This window comes from Rhinopithecus bieti, unplaced genomic scaffold (assembly GCF_001698545.2).
Source record: "Rhinopithecus bieti isolate Rb0 unplaced genomic scaffold, ASM169854v2 scaffold_15160, whole genome shotgun sequence".
Taxonomy (NCBI): Eukaryota; Metazoa; Chordata; class Mammalia; order Primates; family Cercopithecidae; genus Rhinopithecus; species Rhinopithecus bieti.
In genome coordinates, this window is record NW_016807998.1 from 46,094 (window position 1) to 52,188 (window position 6,095).

Consider the following 6,095-nt stretch of genomic DNA (forward strand, 5'->3'; position numbering starts at 1 on the left):
AGCTACTTCAAGAGGCTGAGGTGGGATAATTGCTTGAACCCACAGGCAGAGGTTGCAGTGAGCTGAGATCATGCCACTACACTCTAGCCTGGGTGATAGAGTGAGACCTTGTCTCAAATAAATAAATAAATAAATCCTCACGGAACCAAAAGAGAGCCCGAATAGTCAAGCAATCCAAAGCAAAAAGAACAAATCCAGAGGCATCACATTACTTAACTTCAAACTATTCTACAAGGATATAGTAACCAAAACAGCATTGTACCAGTATAATAATAAACACATGACTCAGGGGATAAGAATGGAGAACCCAGAAATAAAGTCACACACCTACATCTAACTGATCTTTAACAAAGTTGACAAAAATAAACAATGAGGGAAATGACACCCTATTCAATAAATGGTGCTGGGATAACTGGCTAGCCAAATGCAGAAGAATGAAACTGGACCCCTATATCCCACCATATACAAAAATTAATTCAAGATGGTTTAGAGACTTAAATATAGGATGCCAAACTATAAAAATGCTAGAAGACAAACTAGGAAAATCTCTTCTTGACATTGGCCTATGACTAAGACATCAAAAGCAAATGCAACAAAAGCGAAAATTGACAAAAGGGACTTAAAAAGCTTCTGCACAGCAAAAGAAATAATCAACAGAGTAAACGGACAACCTACAGAATGGGAGAAAATATTTGAAAACTATGCATCTGGATTAATATCCAGACTCTATAAGGAACTTAAATCAACAAGTGAAAACCAAATAATCCTATTCTTTAAAAATGGGCAAAGGACATGACTAGACACTTATCAAAAGAAGACACACAAGCAGTCAACAAACACATGAAAAAATGTACAACATCACTAATCATCAGAGAAACACAAATTAAAACTACAGAGAGATATCATCTCATAGTAGTCAGAATGGCTACATTCCAGACTTGAAGCAAGTGTGCTCTTCATGACTTCTCAGTGTTTATTCACATTGAGAAGCAGGTTCTGTCATTCTATTGAATGAAGCTCACCTGGTGTGGTAAGTTGTCCTCATTTTAAAACATTCAGATTTTATCCTGCAATCCTTTCACATCTGACAGTTTTTCTGTTCTTTCTAAGCATGTAATGGAAGTCAAGGAATTCTACATCCTCACATCTATTAATATTTATTACCTTCCCACAACAGTGAAATTCCCATTCTAGTCTTCTAAAACAGAAATAGCTAATAAAGAAAACTCATTTCTCCTTTAACCTTTTCTATGAATTTTAGACCATTCTGGGTTTATTCTTTTCTACACAAATTTTACTCTATAAAGATATAAAGGTGTTCAATAAATAAATAAATATAAACACTAATTTTAAAAATAATTTATTAATTTGATTTCTTCATTTAAAGGTAATATCCAATGCCTCCAATTTCCCACCCAAGAATTCCATTGGATAGGGCTGGAAAAGTTCTGGAGAACATTATTCTAGACCTTCTAGGCATCATGTCACAGGGTGTCCTCACCAGAGCCAGAAGAGTGACTCTGAGTATATGAATGAGGGGCTAGAGCAGACTATGCAGTACCTAGGCAGGAAGAGACAGGGCTGCATGAAGTCTTGAGGGATTTAGGGAATTCACTGATTGTACCAAACAAAAACTGATATTTCTTCCCTCCTATTCCATACTCAGCTGAAAGTGAGAAGACAGGAAGAGAGACAGCAAGCTGCTTTCTGGTTGACAGCTAGTGACTCTCTGATTATCTGCAAAGATTGGGAAAGGAATTTATACAAGACATGTAGATTTTCCAGAACTATTTACTCCTGGAGCTAGGAGTCTGTGAATGTTAGGTGGGATCTTGTAAGAAGCAGCCTTGTCTAGACTGGGAATCATCTATTACAGTTTTAAGCTGTGTGGGTCTGGCCAATTTTTGTGCTGCCTACTTCTCTTTGCTTCTACGACTGGGCATTGCTGCAGAAAGGAAGAAATATGGAAGTGATTTCAGCTTTGATTTTTTTCCTTCTGGAAGCCTGAAAACTCCAGTTTGCTTCTCTGAGCCCTTTTTCTGTTGCAGAACTAGGGTGTGGACTACAGGTCCTACCCGTGGAAGGTGGAGGTAGATACTTCACAGGGAATACAAACAACCCAGACAAGTCACACCTTTAGGTAACAGATACTTTCAAAGATGTACTTGCCTGCACCCATTAAAATTTTAGTCTCAGCCAATCAGAAAACCTGGTGTCCTCATGCACTGGGATAACAGTGCAATATGGCTCAGGCTCAGGTTTTGCTGGGCACACCACAGTAGGCCACAGACTCTCACATGCAAGGGCTTCAGGTATGGACCAGGGTCTTTCCCCCTAATTGGCTTTGGTTACGATGTTGTAGGTCAACATTCTTCTGGCCTTAATATGACAGAAGAAGGGGTGTGGAATAATTGGTCTCCAAGTGAGAGCATCCAGGCTGAAGAGTGTGGGAATAAGGGTCGTTAGCACAAGAGAAGAGGCAGGTGATATCCAAGGCATGTAGTAATGGCATAAAGGTGGAATGTTGCTCTCATTCTGCTGAAGTGGGCACCATAAAAACCTTGGTGCTACCAGTCGTCAGTCGAGCCACAAGCCCAAGAACAGCACCAGGCAGTATAAGGACGTATGAGAATGACATCACTTCAGATAGTCCTGAGAATGAGACCTAGTCCTGTTTGGGGCAAACCACTTGCTGGGAGCAATAGTACCCTTCCTGCTTCCCTATCTGGGCTGATTGTAAGGAACAAGTGAAATCATGCACGCCAATGTGCTTTACACCTGTAAAACTCTGCCCCAAGAAGCTATATGCCCTTTTGAGACTCCCTAGATGTGGACAGAAACATAAACTTTCTGCCTTTCTACCTTTTCCTTGGTCACCATTGCTGAGCACATGCTCCAGCCTCTCCCTCAGGCGGTCATTGAGGCTGACAGACTTCTCCAGATGCTGGCGCAGGTTCTGGATCTCAGCAAGATTCTTTTCCAGCAGGTCAGCCCCTACTGCAAACCACTAAGACATAGAAGAGGTAGGAGGTGGGGAAGCCTGATCATCCCTGGGCAGCTGTGGGGCCTGCTCGGCATCTGTCTGCAAGATCCCTACCTATCTCTATCCTTCTGTTAGCTTCTTCCTCTCTCTTGGGCATTCAGGAAGCACCAGGCAACTTTACTTAAAGTCATGTATTCTAAATGCATACAAAGTGCTACCTTTTAAAAATTAACTGGAATGTAGAGAAACCTAAAAAAGGATACATTCCACTACCACACTATTGTAAATGTTATGTTTGGGTGTGTGTATGTATATAAAAGAGAGAGCAGATAATCAAGATTTAAATACAGTGGTAAAAAAAAAAAGGAAATGAAGATTTTACCGAAACAACTACAATAACCATCCCAAGCTACAACTATGAACAGATTCACTATTATGGTCATTTGCCTAGGTTCTGACAAAACCAACCAACCAACAAACTACCTCCCCCCCCTACCAAAAAAAAAAAACCCAGCAAAACAAAACAAAATGCACACCCACAAAATTATCCACTGAAATCTATACTAGAGTATGTGGCAATAATTAATATATTTCTATAGAAATTGTCTCATGCCTTACAAGCTCCTAAAATAAAATCAAGGTCACTATGTGACTAATGATAGCACTAGGAGGAAAAGAAAATACTGAAAGTAAATCAGTCTTCAGCTTGATTTCAGCTATCTCTTCAAATCAGCATTAAGTATTTAATATCAGATATAACATTTTTGGCTTGTGAGACTAGTAAATCACGTTTTTCCACTGGCCAAAGGCAGCTGAAGAAACAATTGTTGAACAAACTAAATGCTGTGACATGAAGCATCTGACTTCTAAGTCTGCGTATTAAGTTAAAATGATTGGTGAACATTTAACTGGGCAAAAGAAATGGTATCCATGTTCAGGAAGTCATCTGGGGTGCAAGGGACACTGTAGCTGCTCATGCTTGGTCCACTGTCTGTACTGTCATCTCGAGAGTGATAGGTGCCACTGTTAAGGAAAGGATCTGAGCTATTGGTCGTCATTGTTCTCAATTTCTGAGACATCCTGGGAGAAGACACTGGATTTTGAGTCCCACCCTCCTGCTCCAGTGTTGGTAACTGGCTACGCAGTGCTAAATCCTGCTGAAGCAGTTCTTGCTGTTTCAGCGGCAGCCTCGCCTTCTCCATCTGTAGTTGCTGCAGTCGCATCTGTTGCTGGTGGTTGGAGTTGCTGACACCCATGACACCTCCCTGTGGGCTCTGGGGAGCCAGGGGTGGTGGCTGTTTCACTGGATCACTCTGACTGATTCTCTGGTTCATGGCTTTACCCAAACTAGGGTCAAACCTTGGGTCTAGCCAAGAGGTGGTCTTGTTCTTATGGTTTATATAGTACATTTCTCCATCCTGAGTCATGGCTTGTTCCCATCCATCAGGAAGAGGATCTGAGGCAGAGTTCATCATATTCTACTGCACTGGTGGACTGGTAGGGGCTGTAACGTTCATCTGAGACAGCAAGGACTTCCCGGGGTCCTGTCATGTTGTCTGATCAACGTAATTTAAGAAGTATCTCTGACCAGAAGATGTCTTTGCCATGTCCCAATCTGCTGGCAAAGGTACATCATCAGGTATCTCAAAAGAAGACTGTCAAAGAGACTGAGCTGTGGGTGTAGCTGCTGGGCCAGAGACTACTCCAGTGGGGTTCAGGTTCAGTGTCCCAGGAGAAACAGCTCCCAACTGCAGAGAAGCTGGAGAGGAATGAACTCGAACATGTTGTGGAGTCACGGCTCCTGCAGTGCCTGCATCAGTACTGGCCTGTCCAGCTGGCTTCGCCTAATGGATCCCGCACCAGGGCCGCGAGCAGAGCTGCCTGCCAGTCCAGTGCCACGCGCTCGCACTCCTCAGCCCTTGAGCGGTCGCGGAGCAAGGGACGGCGCCCGTCGGGGAGGCTCGGGCCGCGCGGGAGCCCACGGTGAGCGGGGAGCTCGGGCATGGCAGGCTGCAGGTCCCGAGCCCTGACCCGCGGGGAGGCGGCTGAGGATTGGCGAGAATTCAAGCGCGGCGCAGACCGGCGGGCAGTGCTGGGGGACCCGGTGCACCCTCCGCAGCTGCTGGCCCGAGTGCTAAGCCCCTCACTGCTCAGGGCCGGCGGCGCCGGCAGGCCTCTCCAAGTGCAGGGCCAGCCGAGCCCGCGCCCACCCAGCGTTCGAGCTGACCCGCAAGCGCCGCGCGCAGCCCAGGTTCCCGCTGGCACCTCTCCCTCCACTCCTCCCTGCAAGCAGAGGGAGCCGGCTCCGGCCTCAGCCAGCCCAGAGAGGGGCTCCCACAGTGCAGCAGCGGGCTGAAGGGTTCTTCAAGCGTTGCCAGAGTGGGCGCCAGGCCGAGGAAGCGCCGAGAGCTAGCGAGGGTTGCCAGGACACTGTCACCTCTCATTAAGATGAGATGATACTGAATTGGGGGTGTGTCTTAAATCCAACATGACTGATGTCCTTATGAGAGGAGAGGAGACACAGAGATAAAGAGACACATAGAGAAGAAGACCATGTAACAACAGAGGCAGAGATTGCAGTGATGTGTCTACAAGCCAGGGGAACACCCCCAGAAATCACCAGAAGCTAGGAAGAGGCAAGGAAGGATCCTTCCCTGGAGCCTTCAGAGGGAGCATGGCCCTGCTGACACCCTGGTTTCAGATGTCTCACCTCTAGAACTGGGAGAGAATACATTTCTGTTTTAAGATGCCCAGTTTGTGGAACTTTGTTTTGGAAGCCCTCAGAAACTAATAAAGCAATCCAAGGAATGAAGACTAAGGCAGATGTCATCAGACTCATTTCCCAAGGACTCACCATTTCACCCTAAAGGCACTGGCATTTCCCAGCCTATGACATAAGCAGTAGTGGTTAGATGTAATATCTGAGCATCACAATGCACACACAGGAAAAGTATGGGGCCCCTCTCCTAGCTCCCTTTATGATTCACCATGTGGGAATGATCCCAGAGAGGTACTTCAGAAATGTTTCTTCTCATAGCAGGACTTATGGCCAATCCTAGGAGTTCAGACAATGAGGAGTGAAGCATTTTGTTGGTCTGTGAACAGGTAATTA

At 45.2% G+C, this 6,095-nt stretch overlaps 1 pseudogene; it reads right to left on the reverse strand.

Moving 5' to 3' along the window:
- Positions 1-1,913: 1,913 nt before the first annotated feature.
- Positions 1,914-4,987, reverse strand: LOC108537463 (transcriptional coactivator YAP1-like; annotated as a pseudogene).
- Between the last annotated feature and the right edge of the window lie 1,108 nt (positions 4,988-6,095).